Source organism: Cryptomeria japonica, chromosome 10, assembly GCF_030272615.1.
Source record: "Cryptomeria japonica chromosome 10, Sugi_1.0, whole genome shotgun sequence".
NCBI lineage: Eukaryota > Viridiplantae > Streptophyta > Pinopsida > Cupressales > Cupressaceae > Cryptomeria > Cryptomeria japonica.
This window is the reverse complement of record NC_081414.1, coordinates 611,953,046-611,976,361: the sequence shown is the minus strand read 5'-3', so window position 1 is coordinate 611,976,361 and position 23,316 is coordinate 611,953,046. Positions and strand designations below refer to the sequence as shown.

The window sequence follows — 23,316 nt, the reverse complement described above, 5'->3', positions numbered from 1 at the left end:
ATGCTTTCCCTGAGAGTTTAGCAGTCTGAAAAAAAAATCGAAGCAACAGTTTAAAGTTTAAAAAATGAAAATCCCAGTTAACCCAATTCTTTTTAGGAAATGAAAATTTAGGATGAAGCACATATTTTTCGGAGTGCTTGCTGAAACATAGGTAAGCCATACATTAGGGTTTATTGCTGAAACAGACACTAGGGAGCATATCACAATGATCAGAGCCAAAATTTATGGTATTAAAAGACTTTTTAAAATGAAACCCATATGTGGGCACTAACAAAATTTCAACTTAAATTGTAACTATCAAGTTTGATGTTACGATAGAATTACAAATCAATACAGGTATCCAAAATGACCAATACGTGGAGCATTCGTGAGAATAATCCACTTTAAAATTGAACTTACTTGAAGAATTAGGGTGCGTAACAGAGGGAAGAGCTCTGTAATTGTCTTATGTATTTCACTGAACCCTCTTTTCACATCAAATGAATGCTGAGGGAGATCGGACTTAAGTTTTCATTCAAGGGTTTTATCAGGGTTTGTGTGGGAGAGTCCTGAGTCTCCACTAGTACCAAGTTTTGTTTTTTTTATCGGATAAAGAATGAAATTACAATAATCTTGCTTAAGGTTCAATAACATCAAGTCAATCTAAATCGAACGCCTATTTTGTCTAGTTACCTAATTGTTTGCATTCTATCCACTAAAGATTATGATAACTGAATAATAACAAGAGCTGCACTGCAGCTATAGTCCCTGCCTAATACAAAACATTGGCAAAAAAGTATCACTAAAATTGCTGTGCTTTGATGTAACAAAGTGGTTGTCTTCTATAAGAGAAGTTTCCATTGCCAGACAAAAATATAATTGCTTGAGCCTGCAAACAACATATTTGCCCACACGCGGTATGAGAACATATCTTTGTCAAAATACCTGTCTTGGTACACAATCTTGTAACAAAGCCCTACAAGATAGGAAAAACAATTGGATTGACACCCTGCTAATCTTTTATCATTTGAAAGCTCATCTACCCTTTGAAACAATTGTTTAGAGTTACAATCAACCATATTTAATAATGTCTGAGATTCACTTTACAATGTGTTAAATGTAAAATACATAACTCAAAACCAAACCTACCTTATTTGTAGGAGCATCATCATACACATTTAATGACCTAGTATGGTATTTTGTCAGTTGTGCGCCTGTTAGCTTTTCAAATAACACTAGGAGCAAACCTTCAAAATAGGGGAAAAAGCCCCAAATTATTTAATCAACAATAAAAACTCAATATGTATGGGAATTTTAAGACTAAAGCCAAGAACTAAAGACATATACAGGGTCAGATAGTTCATCGCCGGATCTGTTAAGTTAAAATCAAAGAGAATTGAAATGTTGGCATAGGCTTCAAGGAAAAGGATGGAAGAATGTTGTCCTGTTAAGGGCATTCCTTGAAATTGCTTTGCCATGAAAAACTCTCTAAATTTGAAGCTAATAACAAGTAGAATCAAATTGCATGGGTTCATTGGCTCTTTTCATCAAGGTGTTGTGCAAGCTGATCTTAGTAGTTGCACAAGATCTTAACGTGTTAGGGTAATTTGTTATTGACGAGCAGTGATGTGAATTATCCACCCCTGTTTACAAATTAGCATGATCTTGAATATGCATGATCAAGGTGTTCTGCCAATGTTGTTCCTACATCATGTAACTTCCTTACTAGCTGCTATGGCAATGCATTTGGCAATATAGCATCTTAATGCAACAATTGATTTTTCATTAGTGAACAGACTTTTAAGTTGAGAACTAAGTTTGTTTCCTCTGAAAACATAATGTTTTTTGACTCAAAATGGGCATTCCCTAAACAAAGGAAAATTAGTTTAGCAGAACCAAGTTTTTATGAAGCACAAATGCTTTTCCAAAGATAAATGTAAGTAATATCAAGGGGAGTTGCAATTAAAAAACCAAAAATATCAACAAAATCTTTACAAAAAATCTTATTTAATATGAAGAAACCACACTTTAAAAAATCTGTAACTCTGTCTAGTAATTGACAAGCTAGATATCAGAACGAAATGATGAGCAAAAAAATATCATATATTCATCTACCAGCGGATATCCAGATGCCCAACGTGTTAAGAGATAGACCAAAAACATTTTAAAAAATTAAATGATCTATTATTACTACTGTTATTTGTCTTGCATTTGATATTGTCATTTCATTATCAACATGAGCAGCAAATGCAACACTCTAAACCCTATTCCTTGACCTTTGTTGTAATATTTTAAAATGCTTTGTCTTCAGAGATGAGCAACATACAGGTAATTGGATCTTGGTTAATACATAATTTGAATGACCTTTGTTGTAATATTTTGAAATGGTCTGTCTATAAGTAATATCAAGGAAGAACATTGTATTTGGAGTTGCAATTAAAAAACCTAAAATATCAACAAAATCTTTACAAAAAATCTTATTTAATATGAAGAAACCACACTTTAAAAAATCTGTAACTCTGTCTAGTAATTGACAAGCTAGATATCAGAACGAAATGATGAGCAAAAAAATATCATATATTCATCTACCAGTGGATATCCAGATGCCCAACGTGTTAAAAGATGGACCAAAAACATTTTAAAAAATTAAATGATCTATTATTACTAACTATTATTTGTCTTGCATTTGATATTGTCATTTCAATATCAACATGAGCAGCAGATGCAACACTCTAAACCCTATTCCTTGACCTTTGTTGTAATATTTTAAAATGCTTTGTCTTCAGAGATGAGCAACATACAGGTAATTGGATCTTGGTTAATACATAATTTGAATGACCTTTGTCGTAATATTTTGAAATGGTCTGTCTTCGGAGAAGAGCAGCATATAGGTAATTGGATCTTGGTTAATACTGAGTTTTAAGTGACCTGTAATTTTCATGCTATTTGTCATGATTTCCATGGTGTTATGTTCATGCCATTAGCCTACTGACTCCGTGCAATATAAAGTAGACAATAAGAATGTAAGTGAATTGCAAACAGTGGCAACATGAGAAGAGCAGAATAAAATAAGAACAATAATCAATTAAGGGAAAGCAACATGCAACGCATAATCACTTTATCTATTAGAAATAAAATAACTAAAAAAGTGTTACTTCTCTATGTTAATACTCAAGAATAAGGGAACAGTTAACTTGGAAATCAATTACAAGGGACTTCTTTCTTATCCAAACCCCAGAATTCCTTATGAATATCGTATTTGCTATGATTAGTGTAATGAAATCAATGTTAAGCATGGATAGGGTACCTCTGTTATCTTTGATATGACAGCGAAAACTACGTTGCTTAGGTTTGCTGTCCCTGATTTAGACTGTTGATATCTCCAATAGTACACTGTATTGGATTGACAAGATCCTCAATCTATGAGTGCTTGTATGATGGAGTAGTAATTCTATACAACCTTCAGAAAGTGGGTGGTTACCTGTTTAGCCTCATGACTTATAGCAGGTCAAATAGGCAGCATGCCGGTATGTTTTCACTGGTAAATATACATACAGATGTCAACAACTACTTGCTCCAAATGAGCGAGTCCACAAAGGAATGAGAAACAGAGGTATCCGATCTGTAAGTGCCGGTGTTTTCAGATATTCCTTTTTAACGGCTTATGCGATGTATTGATCGTTCTACCCCCTTTCGAATTCACTATGGATTGTCTTATATATGGTGGGAGAGGATACTCCAAGAGTCGCGTCTTTTATCTCTATGCCAATTGGATTATTACATACATGATTATTGATATCCCTTAATCGATGCCTTCACTGATTAAGAATTTGTATATATCTAACTCTACACGGTGGTCATTAGTTTAACCCCGAATGTAATTCATTATTCTTACATCCTAAGCACCCTTGTTGGTCTTTAATTCCAATTGAATCCCTTGCAAAGATATTTACGGTTTCTTATTAATCGCTCCATATAGAAATATTTAGCGAAGTTATGGTAGAACGAAAACCATGCGAATAATGATCTGTCGGAATTCCTTTACATCATGCCTTGATGATTATCAACAACGATATAATTGGTGATGATATTAGTGATGTGGCTCAACACTATGATTGATGGATGATGGTGCTTAACATTTCAGATTTCGATGACTGGACTTTGCCTGACGAAGACAAAGCAAAGTCTATCGTATTTCCATAAGTCGCAAATATTGTTTCAATTCCCCGTATGATCTGGATTCCCACAGATCATGATCACTTGCAGACCCACCGCTGCTCAGTGCTAGACTTTGCGTTGAATGGGTAATTGTCTCGAACTATAATGCCCACGTAATGATTATCCAAGACATTCTTTTATTCTTCATGCCCACGATAATATAGCCAAGAGTTGTATTTAACTAATAATGTCGAACTCATTTATGTTTTATTGTCTAAATATTATATTTTATTTTACTTATTTATATTATTATTATTATATACAAATATCGTGAAAAAATCCGAAAGATCGCGATATATCACGAGCCAAATGCGCGGCCGATTTAATCGGAGTTAAAATCGGCAACGATTTTTCATTAAAAATCGCAGTTTTTCCTTGTAAAAAAAGGGGGTGTTTTAGCTTTAAATATTGATTTCAAAATAGAATATCGCTGAAACCCTAAACGCGGGAGAAAAAAGCAAAATAAAATAAACGCAAGAGGAAAAAATAAACCCGACGACGCCACGCTGCATTTCCCGACAACAACGCTGCATTTCCCGACGACAACGCTGCATTTGACGACGATGCCCGCCATTTTTAACAGGTAGGTTACTAAACTATTAGTGCAGTAGGTATTTAAATTTTTAATTGGAATTACAGAAATGATAATTCAAAATCTATATGTGGTAGATGACACTAATAAAAAATTATATATTTTAAGAAATTGTATATTTTCAAATGTTCGGTAATTTTGTCGATTTATTGCCGATTTTTTCCCGATTCCCGATTTTTTTAAAATTTCTAGCCAAAAGATTTATTGGTGATTAAGATATTTACATCTTTGATATATATATATATATTTTTTTATTATTATTATTTTTTCCCTCTTTTATATTTTTAATTTTATTATAATTTATTTTCTAATCTTAGTTCAGGGATGGGATATTACACTTTGACTGCAAACAGTGTGAAAATGTAAGCCCCTGCAGTAGCACCCATACATATTACCCCTTGAAGCCTGCTAAAAACTATGCTTATATTGACGGAAGTTGGTTATAGGGGGTGCACATTACTGCTTCTTGAAGACAATCCATTTGCCCACGATCCATGTCTGAATTCATGAATATTCATTAGTTTTGCAATGTTTGAAATAAATGCCAAAAGATTAAAATCTCAATTCAAATGGACACACAAGAAGTCATGATTTCATACAAATCATTCCAAGATATCAGGAATCCTAGAAGCAGAAATTTGTAATGCTAGGAAGATGGATCCTTCACATTGTACTCTTCCTGCTAGGCAATCTTTGCAGCAACGTTATGCTAGTAGAAGAATATGTAGGTAGAAGAATATGTAGGCAATCGTAATCGTCGGTATAAATGCAGAAAGAATGTGTATCTGAGGCTTGAAGGGTGAGAGGTCTTGATATTGGTGTCACTTTAAGTTTGGAATTTGCTTATGCATTCAAAGGAGATATGAGACTTCAATGCAAAATTGCCTTGTCATATTCAACCATAACTTTTGAAGTTCCTCATACTTTATAACTACTATTCCAAGTCAGACATTTGCCTGTAAGAATGCGAAGTATGCAGAGATTTGGGAATATTTTAGAGATGAATATGAGCTAATTCAAAGGTTTGGAAGTCTGGGCTTCAAACTCAAGTTTGTAGAGGTATGAATTGTTCTTTGTTCTACTCTCAAAGAAAATGAATTTCTCCCTTATATCATTATATCTTGAGATATTAAGTTCAATCGAGAGCTTATTTGATTGTTTTTTTTTTCTGCAGCACAATGTTCGTTTTTTTCTGGAAATTTTGGAAAATGAAAAGTCAACTGTCAGATTTATTGAAATGGCTCATCATATTATTGATAAGTGCAGAGACTTTGATTGTTATATATAACACAATCAATAAATAGTGATTGCAATATGTGACAATATCTGAGATTAGGCTCTGTAATTCTTGATTTGTGTGGCATAATACAGGAAAGGTGTTTTCCATGAAAGATGGAGAACTTGCCACTGGATTCTTGTAATTCAATGTTTAGTACTTGTGAATAATGATGGCAATGTACTTTCTACTTATTAGTTCTGATGTCCCAACCACACCATACTTCTCTAGCATTGAGAACTTGGTAATTCTGTTTATATGCAATCAACTTGGGAACATTCATTTTACGCAATTTTATGCAAAAGCTTTTCTTTGAAAAGTGGATATGAGTTGTATCTGGTGTATAATATTTGAGCAGAATTGGAAGGGAAACAATAACGTGGGAAATCACAAAAACGTACCCTAACAATTTGCATGCACAGAGTGGCCTTACACCAGACAAAAACGTACCCTAACAATTTGCATGCACAAGAGCTCTGATGGAGCATAGTCCCTCTTTTTTGCAAGTGATGGGGGAATGAAGTATTGGATTTGAGAATGGAAGATAGAGAATGGAGAGTAAAGACTTCGGAGGAGAGAGTGGAAAATAAAGGCAATAATGTGCATTGTGTGGTTCAATTAAGTCTTTGATATAGGGATATTGGAGTTAAATGAAAATTCCAATACACAATCACTGATTTATAAAATGTAATATTAATTACTTAGGGGTAGCGTACAGGTATTTTGTGCATGTTCTGAATGTGTTCAGTTTATTATTTATTAGAGTTTTATAGCTTACAGCACCAAGAGGTGCTAGAGATGGTCAAAACTAAGAATTGTGTGTGTCAAATTCAAATATAGCGAACATTTTGCCAAATCTTAACTCATTAAGTGAACATTATACAGTGGAGAAAAGTGAAACAATAAATTGCACAGTAAACATTTGAAATGTTAAAAGAATAGAGTATACAAGCATAATCTGTAACATAAATTATATACTATTAAAACATGCTAAGAATTTGACATCGTAAAGGTTTTTGTATTTATATATTATAATTTGGAAAATAGTTGAAAGTTGATACTGGGTACAAAAATGATAACTAGTTGTAGTTTGCTATGAACGAGTCTTGAAAAGTACTATTAAATGGCAATTTGAAAAGTGTCATAGGCAATGTTGTGTCTGTTCTAGATACAGGTAAAGATTGGACAAGATTTATATTTACAAAAAGCAAGCATGGCGTCAAATGTTTGTAGTAATCATTTGGGAACCTGTAAAATTAACAAAATAAAGATATTAATTATTAAAGTTGGAGAGCAAGTGAAATGTGCAAATGTACATGAACAATGCTGATATCACATATGCATTGTAGATATTTTTTTATTTTTTTTTAATATGCATTGTAGACATTATTCTTATGTTAAGTTACATTACATTATTTTATCAAACCCTTCCGATTGAAAATACCATAAAGCAAAACAATAAGAATCATTATATACAGAAATAATCCTTTAAAAATATAAAATTTATATTATTCCTTCCAACAGAACTTCAATCTGATGTGTACATTGTCGAAAAGGGATTCAGGAAGCTTATTGAAGATTAATCCTCTCGCTTTCCCTTCTAATTATCATGACAATAAGGAGTTGGATGGAGCTATTCAAACTAAATTGAAGGAACAAAAATGATGTTGCAGTTCTGTTCTTCAGCATGAAATGTCTATTTTATGGTTAGCAAGACAACAGCATTAATCTATGTAAGTATTTTCTGCCATGTCAACACAAGTCATATAGGAAATTCAGCTCTTCTGATTATGGAACCATGTACCAACTTTGAAAATTGAAATCAGCATCGTATTAATAGTTGAAGCATCAAAAAGAAAGTTTATAAACTGTTTTATAAGTCTGTAAAGAAGATTTTAGGAGTTTGGTCTATGTTGGCTGGATAGATTAGGTAGGCATGTAGATTTACTCTTTTCCTAAGCGTAGAATTTGATTTACCTAGTAGCTTCGGCCTCCCTTGGTGAAGGGTTTTTGGATTTGTGAAATACCTTTGTACTCAGTTTTCTATGTTAATATAGGGCGCTATCCCCTCAGCTGATAGCACTTACCATTAAATAAAAAAAAAAGTCCGTAAAATAAAAATTTTGAGTCTTGTTATGCACCTATCTCTTTGATTGGAATCATCGTGGGCAATCATGTTGTAAATGCTATGAGCTGTAGTACAAGAGAGAATTTCAGAAAATCACATTTTAAGGCACATAAAACAATAGCTTGCAGAAATATATGTACATTTGCATACGTCATGGCGGTGTAAAAAGTATCAAGCAGTAGTTTATGTATTGCTATACCCATGGTAAAACTAAATTCTTTGAGACATGGCAATGAGAAATATGAAATATAGTAATAACATCGTAATAAGATGAGTAAAAAAAAAAAATCGATTCAATTGAGCAATTCATTAGAAACTGATAAAATAATTCAATTTGGTATATAAAGAAATTAGGATGATAAGTACAAGATATATGGATGTGTTCGGGAAAGTTAGTGTAATGTCCCCACTTTGAAATAAAAATTAATAATAAATGATAATAATAAAATTAAAATATTTTAAATTAAATTAAAATATAAAATAATATAATTAAATATAATTAATTAAGTTAATGAAAAGTCAAAAGACATGAAAGGAAAAGTTGTGAGTCCCTCAACAATGAGATATAAAAGGGAGAAGAGAACCTCATTTGAAAGGGGGGAATAATTTGGAAATGAGAAGTGCAGATCTGATTTAAATAATAAGTGCAGATCTGATTATGAGAGGTTGTGTCCCTTTCAAAGGCCAGAAATAATGAAGAGTTGCACTCTTTCAAAGAGTGCTAATGAAAGAGTGCTAATGGTGAAAGGGGGTGTCTTTTGCCAAAGGGCATACATGATGAAGAGGTGTGACCTCTCCCTCACATTGAGAGATATAAAGAAAAAGGAATCAAAGCATCTAGTAAAAGCACCATGGATCAGATCAGATCAGAACTGTTATTAAGTTACAGGCAGTAACATCCTTGCTCTTGGTGGTATGCGTGGGATGTGTTTAATAAGTATGCTTAATATATGAAGCCCAATAATGTTCTTATGCAGAATTGATAGTAATATTAATATGGACTGCAATATATATGACAGCCATACGTAATTTCGTATATATATTCATAATACATAAGAAATATTATACTTAATAGTCTAAATAATGTTGTTACTGTCAGTGTTTAAGAAGATGGGAATGAGATGTTCCAAAGAGGGGCAGTCTAAATCCAAGCAATAGGTTAAGTCCCAAAAAGGGGTGGGGATCAGCGACCCATAATCCCTGAGGGTATAGACCCAAGATAAGTAAGGGCTTGGATCTGTAAACTTTGAGGGAACCTATTGTAGTTGGTCCCTAAGTGCTTTATTAACATACGTAAACCCTTCTCCCTTAAAACTGAAGTAGTAGCAAGGTTTGATATCTATATTAAGAACTATGAATAATGAAATTAATCATCTAATGAGGAAAATAGATAAACACTTGATAATAACTAATTAAAGAATATCAATCAATTTTAATATATTGAAATAGATCAGGTAGGGGACATTACAGTTAGCATTACCTTAAGGAGTAGTGCATAGTGAATGAAGATCTTGTTGTAAATGGCAAACTTATTTTATACACTGCAATTTGCAATTGTATGTGCTTATCCTTGAAAAGATAGGCTCATAATGTCCAGCAGCTGGATTTGGGTCATGGAAAAGAATTGATATTGGAGCATGACAGGCATCTTTATTGAAATGCAAATATCTTTTTTTGCGTTTCAAGGACCAAAAGCATATGGGTATATTTAACCAACGTGCTAACCAAAATGTGTCACCCCAAAGTCCAATTTCACCATTGGCATTGATTTTTATTGCCGAAGTCTCATTCTACATAGATATGTATTTTTGTCATGTATATTATGCAAATCATATAGTATTGTTGGATGTAATTCATGTTTAAAAGACTTCAAAGCTACAAGACAACCTTCGTGAAGACGATGTAAGAAATGGTCCACAAGACCATTACGTAGTTCATTAGGTGTATATCTACAATGAAGCAAGACATGTATTGTGTCAAATAAGCAGTCACCAACTTTGTAGTTGAACCAATTCAGAAACAATGTACCTTGTCTAAAGCCTCATCAATTGATATCATATTTTGTTGGTCATGTGATTTGTATGTTTCTACTATAATTGGGTTATCTGACGCATTTTGTTTGTTTGAACTATTGTTTGCAAGTATTTTACTAAACTAGTTAACCAATCTAAGAAACTTTGTATTTGTAGTAGTGCCAACTTAGAAATATGGAATGTAGACAAAGAGGAAAGCAATTATGTTTGAAGAAATAAACAAGGAACAACTTTAAGAATTCATTACTCACCTTGAGCAGTAAGTGTGTGGAAACTAGAATGTTGCCCTGCGCAAAAGATAGCCTGCAAAATAAAAGCACAATTATATTGTCAATCCATCTGGAAATATTTGTTTTTACTTAAAAATGAGAATTTCAAATCTTCCCCAAAATGATCCATATATAGTAGCAGACATATAGCTCTTTTGAATAGGTTGAATGTGACAATCGCAATCGAAGGAGATGAAAATGAGCAAGAGAGCCCACAGATGGATGCACAAAGAACAAAGCAATTATGTTTGAAGAACTAAACAAGGAACAACTTTAAGAATTCATTACTCACCTTGAGCAATAAGTGTGTGGAAACTAGAACGTTGCCCTGTGCAAAAGATAGCCTGAAAAACAGAAGCACAATTACATTGTCAATTCATCTTAAAATATTTGTTTTTGCTTTAAAATCAGAATTTCAAATCTTCCCAGTTAACACAACAAATTTCTAAATTTCTTTTCAACAGCACCCTCGAAAATTAAGTAAAATAAAAAACAAACCTATAAAATTCAAAACAACTTAAATTCTATACAAGATGTTTTTTATTCATCTTCATGTAAACATGAAATGCTAATTAAACTTATAAAACAGTAAACACTAAATAGATAGAAGTATATGCATAAATTTAGTTATTTGAAACACCCTTTCAAGTTATAAGATATAAAAGATTAAATTAAAGAACTAGCTCTCATATTTGATTATTTTCTTGAAAAAAAATATTTTTATTTTTTATTAATTATCTTATATTTCTATTATACAATTACAACTCAAATCAACATTATAATTTTTTTTACTAAATAAATGCTTAAAAACACAACCATAATTCAATAATATTGAAATAAAACTATTAGAAGTTAAATCAGAATAATGTGACTTATTTATCATCCCAAATGTGTTTGTTAAAATTATTTAAGTATTCTGTTACTTGAAATTTATAAAATTATCTAGCATGTCCCTTTTTTGCCTTTGTCAAATGATTTAGATGCAAGGTTAGAATTTTATTCTACCAACCAAAGAATCAAGATGGGAAGAAAGGAAGACACTTATGGTATTGAGATCTTATTTGGAAGGAAATTCAAAAAGTTATAACTTGAATGTTCTTTTTTTATAAGAAATGCAGCTAACAGGAATACAGAGGAACTAGGATATGATAACCTAGGGAGATTGCAGACATGCAAGCATATATAAAACATCATATTATTCAAAATGATCCATATATAGCAGCAAAAGATGGATGAAGAGTACGAGAGGATATCCCACCAATTTGGCAGCTAGGGAAAAGCGGTTCTTCTCAATATAACCTGTTCGAGTTTGATTAGGGATTAAGAATGTTTTTGAAGCATATAAATTTTCTGTTCTACAAGCAAACAAATGCATGGTTAGTGCATTTCATGAACTCAAATGTGTGCTTCTGTAATCCTTCTTTTGGAAGTTTTTTTTTCATAATGGTACTATTTAAGCTCGGTATTAGAGCATTCACTCCTTTCTAAAAATATAGTCCATAATGAGCGAAATTCTGAACTTGACAATGGTTTGAATGATTGTTGCTTCTGTGATATTAGGTCACCATTAAATTATGCAAAAATATAATGAATTACTGTTATATTAGACCTGAATCATCCTAATTTATCAAACGTTTATCTCAAATGATTTCAAAAACTTGTTTCCATGATGAATGAAAATTTCCTAATTGACAAATATCGATCTAGTATTCATATCACACATATATAATTTGACTCAAAAACAAAAAAAAATGTTCAGTCAAATTTCCACCAAAGCTTTGAATGCATAGAAATCCATCTCTGTCATGTGCGCAACTACTAAGATGAAGGCCCTGTAAGCTGATACCAATGCACATGAAGAAAGTATTGAATAGGAGTGATAAATTAATCGATGCAGTAATCAGCATGGACAAATGGGTAATCTATGATCATGGATTACGAGACTTAAGTTTTGCATCTATGGAAATTGTAATGAAACATTTGACTATTAAGTCATCCTTTTCTCTCTGTTGTCTCAGTTATTGTTAAAATACTTATAACCTCAAATGCAAGCTAGGATCTCAACAAAGAAAAATAATCATTACAAGCACAATACTGGAATTTCAATACAATACAAAAATCTAATCATGATAACTTTTCCAAAAAAGTAAGTATTAAGATTTTTTTGAATTCTTTTCAAAAGTTTGTAATTTTGATAAATATATAATTGAAAACATCAAAACAATTGTATTCATACCACTTTCTTTATCAGGTTCTTACCCGATATAGGCTTGTCTAAAATAATTATTAAGTGTTACTACCAAATTTTTCAATGAAGAATAACATAAGTGATATTTATAAAAAAGATTTAAAGTTTTACAATGTGATACTTTTTCTGGAATACGAAATTATCAGAAAAGGAAAATAGTGATAAATTATTCTGAACTCATCCGTCAGATGAAATGTTTTGCTAAGAAGACAAAAAAACTATCTTTAAAATGAAAACACAGATTCCCCTATCCATTCTATAAACTTCAGTGAATGTGTCATTCAGAGATGCCATATCCATCAATATGGACCCCTAATTGAACTACAAATGATGCATGAGTGCAGAAGCAAGATATTGGAAATAATATTCGCAGCTTCTGACATTGTGAGCAAACCACGACAAGGCCAATCAGGCCCCAGAAGAGATTCTGGAGAGAAATTGAGTGTAGCCTTCTGAATGCTAACTGTTTGACAAAATGCCTAAAAGAAATGTGGTCTCATGGAATGCCATGATCGCACAATATGCACATAATGCATTCCTTGAAAACGCTTTAGAAAATTTCAAGAAAATGCAATTGGCAGGTGTAAAGCCAAATTGAACAACCTTTGCCAACATCCTCCCTGCCTCAGGGCACAGTGAACTGTTTGATCGAATGCCGCTAAGAAATGTTACTCGTAAACTGCGATGATTGTAGTATATGCACAGAATAGATTTATTTTAAAAAATCTGGAAAGGTATTCAGAAAATGACAAATGAGTCATGTAAATTCAAAGACTCTGTAAAAGGATAAAAATGAACATCTGGACCTGTGAAGTTCCTGTCAATAAAAGAGTCTTATTTTCTTATAGTAATCTGCTTAGCCAATATATAGAATATAATAAAGAGTAATTAAAATCCTAAATTCCTTACAGGCATTCTCCTTGGGCATTTTATAAATTGAAAAACATAGCCAGCTAATGAAAATAAACCACCATTGCATATTGAATTTAATACACCTTCACCCTAAAAATTCAGATACTGTAATGTACTCGATGACTAATTTGGCCAGGAGTTTGCTGCGTAACCAGAGAAAGAGCCACCCGATTTCTGTTCTGGCCAAGGGTTTTCATAATATTGAAGAAGACGTCTTTCTTATCCTACCTACACAACTGGGAAGAGGACGTGTGCTCGGTGTTGTTAATATCCACTTGACAGAGGAGGAGAACCTTAGTCTCGTGAAGTCCGCTCGGTCCATTCTGGATGTTCAACAACGACTTTCTATTTCACAGTTCCTATGCTCCTACGCCTTGTTGCTTTGTTATTACATGGTTTTTTTAAGACCCTGCATACATACAGGGTTTTGCAATGCTATTATATAGTTAAACCTTAAAGTTTATTCTTGGCATAATAGTTGCGGAAGATTCGACAGTAGCCCTTTTTGTCAGATATTTTGGCTGTGACCCCTCTTTAATTTTGAGTTTCCCGCTTATCCACGCCGCCATGAAACTATTGCAAACTAGGATTAGTCTGCCCTCACAGGTTTGTTTGTCAGCAAATGGATACAAGGTACAATGGACAAAATTGTGGTCAAAACAAACTAACTCAAGCAACACTGCGAATTTGGGTCATCAGAAAATAGAGAGAAAAATTGCAGATAACATTTCATCTTAAAGCATGAAATTTTCTAGAAACTCACCTAGATAAATCAATTCGTTTCCCTGTCTGCAATGTTGTCTCTTGAGTGCCTGATTACGAGAATGCTTTCAACCAAACCTTAACAAATACTAAAATGCACGGTAATGTTTTTTTAACCCTAAAAAATTAATGAGATCTGTGCACAACATTAATAATATTAATGAAATTGTACCTACCACTTCGTGAGCACTTGTGCAAACTTAAATTTTTCTATATTTTCTTACTATTTAAAATTAATTTAAATCTCAGCAAAATTGTTTCAGTCGATATTTTTAGAAAAAAATAAAAATAATTTGAAAAATGATCAAATCAAATAAATCATCTTTAAAACTTTAGCATTAGATTTTTTTAATTTGATTTAGCTAACAAAATGAATGACATGGAAACATTAGTTCCCTTACTTAAGACAAAGACTAAAAATGCATTTTAATAGTTAAATTTATAAAAACCATATGTTAAAGGTTGTGTGGGGAGCTGAATTAATTGACATGGGTCTAGTGAAAACATTAGTCTCGGTGTCTTGAGGGACTAATAATGAGACATGGCTGAATTTTCATCTTAAATTTTTTTCTTTGTGGGAATTATTTTATGTTCACATAATATGGTCCATCGTATAAATATAATACTAGCACTTGCATCTCAATGGGATGCAATGGTGAAGTCGTTCAATGAGATGCAATGGTTAAGTTGATAGCAAGATATACTTTGAATAATATATTGAAAGGTACAAAATCAGAAACTATAAAAATCACATTTGTCAGTAATAATTATTTGTAATGTCTATGTAATGTAAGCAAAGTAACTTTAAAGTATGAAAATCTAAATACAAATGGATGCAAATTAATTTGAAACTATGGAATCTTCAATGAACAAAAGAACAAATAGGTTAAACATATGGAAGTAGCAAACCAAAGGGAACAAATTCTAATAAGCTCTTGAGGAAGTTTTAAAGGGAACAAATGCTAATAAGCTCTTGAAGAACTTTTAAATATGTCATGATTGGAAGTATAGTTATTACTACTATTATTGACAACCTTGACTACTATAATTGATAACCTTGTAAGCCTAATAATTACTATTGTCAAATTATTTTATTTTGTTTTAGAGTATTTCAAAAGTTTTCATTTGTTTAAAGATTATTTTATTTTACTTTAAAGGTTAAAACTATGTAAGAAATTTTTTAATTAGGTTTATATTATTTACTTTAAAATCTATTCAATTTATTAAAGAGTTGGTAATTTTGCCTATTTAAAGATTGTATTCAATTTAATTTTAAATATTTTATTAAATCAAAAAGTTATAGTTAAACTATTATTATTAAGTGTGTCTTTAATTTTATATAAGAGTTGTCCTCGATTCTTTATATTTTAGAAAGTTAGCTCAATAAATGTAAAAAATAATAATAATGGACCTCTAATTCATTTATGTCATTTAATCTTATCATAGTTTTCAAGCTTTAAAAACCTCTAGATAGAATAATTTCAATATATTAGAGTAGAATTGTTTATTCTATATAATTTCTTGATTCTACATAATATTTCATTTCATTCATTTGTTCTACTAAACTACTAAGTTATGAAGAAGTTTTTGTTCAATTTTGATGGAGCATTATGATATATAGTATTATTAGCAATTGCACACCAATAGGAGGTGCAATGGTTACACCGATAGTAAAATATACGTTATATAATATATTGGAGAGTACAAATCAACTAATGTGAAAACTAAATTTAGTAGTGAATCAATGTGTGATCATTAATTCAAAAAATACATACCTAGTATACATCTCACTGAAAATATGTATGGTCATCAACTTAAAAAAACCACACGCATAGAAAACATATTTTACATTATACCCTAGAACGATTAGTCAACTCTGAATAGCTTACTCATGTCTTTTTGCAATCATTAATTTGCAACTATTAGCAACTACTCTTTTACGACAAGCATAATTTTTAAATACTTGAAAAGCTATCAACTTTGATATAATTGACAAGATGTAAGTAGACTAAATCATTAACCAGAGAGCTATTGAATAGGAAAACCCAATATAAAAACTTATAGATAATTAAATTGTTTACAAGCTAAATTTGCAAGAAACTCTACTCGTTCTATATGTAACCTGATCATGTATCAAAGTTCATTTTGGCTTTATGAATATTTGATCAATTTATTTTAAGGGCCACTTCAAGATCTCTTAATCCAATTCTTTTTAAGAGGACCATATTTGAAATTATTAATTTGGCATGGTTATAGTGTGCAAATTTACTTAAATAGAATTCTATGTTTCTTCTATGGTGGTGCATCTAGATTTCCTTAATTAGTTTGTTATTGCACTTAAATATTTTGATATCAGTTTAGATATTATTATTTCCCAATTTAGAGACAATTCATCTACTTATAGCAAATTTAGGCCCATGTTAGTGACAATTTGCATCGCCCAATAGGAGAAGGAATAACTTATCCCCCTAGAGTAGGTTCTATGGTGAACAATAATCTAGGTGTTGTTAGGCTAGGCTAGGGAACCATGCCCCTTCCCATGGGTCCATATGCTCCATAGCCAATGCATGTTCCATTGCCAAATGTTAAGGACTCTATTTGAATTTGGGCATTCCATGGATGAATTGGGTTGTGAGATTAGGTTTAATTGATTTTCAATTCATATGAACTCGAAGGCTTCAAATTTAATTTGGATTGGGTTATTTTAAATTATATGTGAAGTGGGGTTGTATAATATTTTGAGATGATGGACACTCTTTAGGTCAAGTTATTATTTAGTAGTTATAAGATCTTAAACAATTTGGGAGATAAAACCTTGTGTTTTATTTCTATCCAAATACAAAAACTTGCATGCAATCTATTAATAGATTGCAACAAAATAATAGGAAGGTTTAAACCTTCACAACATTTGTAATTCACTATTTCTATACAAAGATTTTATTAGAATTATGACATAATCTCAATGTTAATAACCAATGAATAGTTGATCATAATTCTTAGCTCAAAGATCATTTGGAGGTAGTTATGTCAACATAGCCACTTACGAGATAGTAATACATTTTGATGTAAATAAATTCATGCATAATAGAACATAAAATTTAGGAATCTAAATAATGGTAAATATAATAAATCGATATAATATTTAATATATAAATATTATTTAGAGTCTAAATTATTTTATATAAGTTTTAATATACAAATTAAAAGTTCAGTTTGTTTAGAATAATAAGTTGGATATGAACATTTATAATATTAATCAATAATTTTCAATTATTAAATGTTATTTTAAATTTAAATTATTTAAATTACAACATACTCCAACTGGTGACAATGGGAGCTTTGGATGACATCAGACTATGTGGTGGTCAAGGCTAATCGTAGGGGAGTGCATGGTCAAAGAACCAAAACTTTTGATGGCGACATGAGAAATTCCCGGCCTGAGACTCCTGAAACTGTTTCAATGAGGAGCTCTCCACATAAATAGTCTACTGGTTAATTTTTTTGATGATTTATAATACTTTAATGAGTTGTAATATTATAAGCCATAATAATATTAACTATTAGACACTAAAGAAAAATTTATAGAATTCATGTTTTAAAAGTCTTAAAATATTTATTATCCATTTTTCATAATTTCTTAAATTATAATAATTATCTAATGTAAATAGGAAAAAATGTTCCTACTAAAAATATTCAATGAATACTAATTTTGTAACCATCAATTATATCAGCTAATTATTTAATTGACCATTTGTTTGATTAATTTTGAATGCAGGTTATATAAAGAAGATTGAATATTACACAAATTGAAATATAATTTCAAATTTTAAAATTATAAAAGTATTAAATTATCATTAATAACACGGTTAAATATAAGCTTATTAATAAGATAATTAACAATCCATTCTTGCATAAATATATAGGTTAGGGCTATTAATAGGTTTTGTTGATTTACCATTTACTATCGTAAAATTGTTAGAAATTTTTAACATTAATTATTAGTTAATATGTGTTTGTAGACACTAAAAAATGGTTAACACTTGTGGTGTCATACTTTAACATGTACGTGTTACCTCCTTTTAGGTTTTTGCATTTACTAACATTTCTTCTATGTTACACATTTGATCTTTATCATCTATTAACATTTTGTCATTCTTTTGCATTTTTTTCCTATTCGAACTCATTTTCTCGAATTTGAATTAGGTCTTCTCAATGTCAATCTCAATTGTCATTTCATGATCATGATCAATTTCTAATGTTAATCAAACATCATTTATCATTTTCAATCATTATCAATTTCTATCAATCTTGATTGATTCATCATCGATCCCTATCAATTATCAATCATCATTCCTCATTATCAATATTTGTCGATTTCCATCAATCCATGTCAATCATATCATGACATCGTTTAACCTAATTCATTTTTTATTATACTTTGGGTTTAATAATTCTTTAATTATTTCTCCCTTTTATCCCTTTTCCTATCTAGGGTTTAATAATTCTTCAATTATTCATCCTTTTATCCTAACTAATTTGTTTTAGGATTTATGAATTAGTTCATTATCCTAATTCCTTTTTTCCTATTTTGCAGTTAAATATTATTTATTTACTTGCCTAATTATGAGATTTGTGGGAGAAATTAATAAATAAATATTTATTAATTTATCCCCCACTTCTCCTCCTCTTTTTTAGCTTATGTCTTCTTTTTTAGCTTCCCTCCTCTTTTCTAGCTTCTCCTCCTCTTTCTAGCCTTCCACTTTCCTCATTTTCGAATGGCGATTTTCCCTCCACGATTCACTCATTTTGTTATAAATCCTTGCATAGCAAGTTGTCACAACACTTTGCATGGCGATTTTTCATAAAATGACATAGAAATGTGTCATAATTTGTCATAATCATGTCCCTTTCAAATCAATTTACCAATTTCAAGCGAGATTGTTCCTTTCAAATCTTTCATGTTAATTTCATGATTTCATCAATTTCTCTATAAATTGATCTATTTCTCTATAAATTGATCTATTTCTTCATCATTCTCAACCACGCTTCGAATATCCTTATTCTATCAATTTCACTCTATCCTTCCAATCTTGCTTTTCACTTGCACTTGTCTTATAGGTGAGATCGACAAAAGTCTCATTTGAAGGTGAAAGAAGAACAATGGAGAATCATGGAGGAGACATTTGTGTTTGTAATGGTTTGTGTTTATTTTGATTGTCTTATCTTCATAGCTCTATTGAGTGTATTAGGATCCATTTTATTGCAATTTAGGTTTGTGGTTGCCTAGTTACATTGCTTTGATGCTTATGTGCTTAGGGGGGATGAGCCATTGCTAGACACATGTGCACATTTTTTATCTTTCTTGGAAGAATCGCTTAGGATTCTCTTTAAGAGTTGTGTAAATGAGCTACCTTTCTTTGGAGAAGCATTTGAATCTTTGCGAGGTTTTGAAATGGTTGAGTTTTGATGTTGGATTTATTTGAAAGGGATTTGGTTTTGGTTTGATGTTACTTTTTTTTTATTTTGAATTGAATGTTGGTAAAATGGGATTTGATTTGGGACTTTATTGAATTGTTCTGACATGCTGGCTTGTTGAGGTTTGTGGAAAGGATGTGTGAGTTGCAAATTTTGTGTTGGAGGTTCGGATGATCGAAATGTGGAGATTGGACAATTTTGAGCCATGTGTAAGTTGGACTGGTAGGAAGAATAGATTACTTGTGAAGGTTGAGTCTCATAAGAACATGAAGGTGGGTATGACTCTGATAGTGATTGAATTGGAGGAGAAATGATTTGATTGGAATATGAAGGTTGATATGTTTGTCTAGCCTCATAGGGTAAAAGTATGGATTTGTATTGCACTTAGAGATAATACGTGTGATCCGATCAGAAACATTCTGGCCTGAAGGGTTTTGGCTGGACCAATGTGGCAGTCGCGTGGCGTCGGCATGGCAAAGGGGTTTCGGCTACAACCCTTCCAGTCATAATGGTTTTTCTATATAAGCTACGAAAAAGCTTTTTCCCCTCATTTTGTAGTAAACGACTTTGAGTTTAGTGGTTGAGGACAAGAAGGGGGCCAAAATGTTTGGCTGAAAACGTTTCCCAGGTGTGTATTTTTTTTTGTTTTGTTGTTTTTTTTCTAATTTTTTTTAAAAAGCAACTAGTATTAATATATTAATGTTTTAGTTTTTTTTCATAATTTTGTATAGTTTTTTAGTTTTTTAATGCTTAATAATATATTAGTTTTAAAAAAATTAATGGTTAAAATTTTTTAATGGTTAATTATTTATAAATGTTCTACATGTTGGCAACAATGCAGCAAATTGAGAGGGGGGGTGAATCAGTTTGCACAAAAACTTACTGCAACTTAAACCACAAATTAGATATGATAATTAACAGTTAAAGCATGAACCATCACCACATCAATAACACACGTAACACCAAGATTTTTTATGTGGAAAACCCAGTTAAGGGAAAAAACATGGTAGGAACCTACCCACAATGAGATAATACCCTGTTAGGAGTAAGTGAAATATTACAATGGGGAATTTACACATGCGTTCAGGCACACTTCCTAGAGCTCACTACTCAAATATGAAAACCCAGAAAGGCTACAACATTTAGGGAAGGCCCATTGCCTTACAGGAAGTTTCATTGACTTACAAAACATTCAGACAAAAATCCAGAATACACAAACTATGAAAATAGCATCTCCATATGCCTGGGTACAATTCTGGTTAAGCACACAGTCTGCTCTGCAACACTTTTCTTTTCTCCTTCACTCTTTTGAAAGATCAAATCATTGGTTCGCACATACAAATCGATCATACACATCCTCAAAGATCGCAGACATACATCTTGCATGATTATTACATATATATATACAAGTCGTCGACCTATATTACAAGGTCAACTAAACCCTCAATACAAATTACAAAATAACAACCTCACATGTTGACCAAAACAATATCATCTAAGACATAGTCTGGACCTAAATCAATACCGCAAACACGCAACACCTCGAACAACTACGCCTCAATCATCTACAACATGCTATAACCACCAAGAATGTTGCATAACACGAAGAACAACACCAAACAAAGAAAAATATTCAATAACACACACAATAATCAATGTGGACCACAAATACACATAGAGCATGATCAAGCAATGTGAATTGCACCACAACAACCACAATAACTCGAATTACCAAAATCATCATCATCTCACCACCAGAACTCAAGAACACCATCATAATCAACTATCAACCTGAAAGATTCACTTGTTGATTTCCAAATCATGAACCAATCGAATTGAGGACACACATCAACGTCCATAACATATCCCATACATCCGCAACTAAAGATATAGCAATTCTAGAGCAATTTGGAGCACAAACCAAAATATCGAATAACACGAATAATTGAATATCATCCTTAATACCAGATCTCATAACTTGATCAAAACATCATGCGAACCTCTACAAATGGGAACGAACCATCTACGGACAACATACCAAAATACCTTTAATATGCAGTAGCTCATCTACAATACATAGGCTAAACCAACTCATCCAACCAAACTGCAACAGTGGAATACACAAAAGAATATGTTGACATCAATGACAACACATCATTCTAGCAAACTTCTCAGCAACATCCAACAATCTCCCCCTTTGGCATTGATGGAAACATATGAATGTGAAAAATAGTAAATGCAAAGAAAGAAATCAACTCTTAGCAATCTCCCTTAAAATCACAAGGATCATCTCCACCTTAGACAAATAACTCAAATCACAAATCTCAAAATGCTCTTCTTCCATAGAGAATTTTTCACATGCTCTTCTCCCCCTTTGACATCAATGACAAAGGCTCAGGAATCACAACTCTCTCCCCACAAATCTGTTCATTTGAACCACTAAACACCAACACTGACTACTCCCCCTAAGGAGCAGCCCCACTCATCAATCTGGATCACAAAATATCTCTATGAAGTTCACTGAACTGATGCAAATCCACGCATCTTAGTTCTCATCAGGAGGGGCAATTACCCCTAACTTCTCTCTGAGATACTCAAAAGTATCTTTAGGCAAAGGCTTCATAAAGATATTTGCAATCTATTCCTTTATAGATACATACTCCAGTCTGACTTCTTTCTCATTCGCCTTCTCTCTCAAGAAATGAAACTTGATTGATATATGCTTTGTTTTGGAATGCAACACCGAATTCTTTGAAATATTGACAACACTTGAATTATCATAGTATATAGCAATAGGCTCATCATAAATAACTCCTATATCCTTCAGTATCTGCTTCATCCAAATTACCTAAGTACAATTGCTAGCAGCAACAATGTATTCAACCTCTACAATAGATAAAGAAATAGCATTTTGCTTCTTACTTGCCCAAGAGACCAACTTCTTACCCAAAAAGAATGCACCACCTATAGTACTCTTATGGTCATCAACATCACCTACCCAATCAACATCTGTAAAAGCACTCAAAGTGAAATCGTCATTCTTAGAATACCACAAACCAAAATCAACTATCCCTTTCAAATATCTGAATATCCTTTTTATAGTAATAACATGAGATTCCTTAGGATCAACTTGAACTCTAGCAACATGACATACAACATTCATCATATCAGGTCTAGTTTGTGTCAAATACAACAAACCACCAATCATAGATCTATATCTAGTCTAATTAGCTTTCAGAGATTCATCATCCTTTGTCAACTTACATCCAGTCACCATAGGTGTACCAATAGGCTTAGAGTCCTCAAAACCAAAATTCTTCAACAATTCCTTTACATACTTAGACTGAGATATGAAAATATCTTTATCCAACTAAGTAATTTTTAATCCCAAAAAGAATTTCATTGCACCAATCATAGACATCTC

The 23,316-nt window shown here is 31.9% G+C and overlaps 1 protein-coding gene across 2 annotated transcripts in view; it reads right to left on the bottom strand.

Annotated features, from left to right (window-relative positions):
- LOC131064826 (DNA-directed RNA polymerases II and V subunit 8A) overlaps positions 1–14,582 on the bottom strand; it is an 81,005-nt gene extending 66,423 nt beyond the window's left edge. The window contains exons 1-3 of one of the 2 annotated variants that reach the window (XM_057999113.1): positions 14,419–14,582; positions 10,788–10,839; positions 10,478–10,529 (exon numbers count right to left, since the gene is read on the bottom strand). The gene's annotated coding sequence lies outside the window, so the exon portion shown is untranslated. Of the gene's footprint in view, positions 1–10,477; positions 10,530–10,787; positions 10,840–13,883; positions 14,295–14,418 lie in introns of those variants that run through there. The other variant, XM_057999114.1, reaches the window with a different exon arrangement.
- Positions 14,583–23,316: the final 8,734 nt, after the last annotated feature.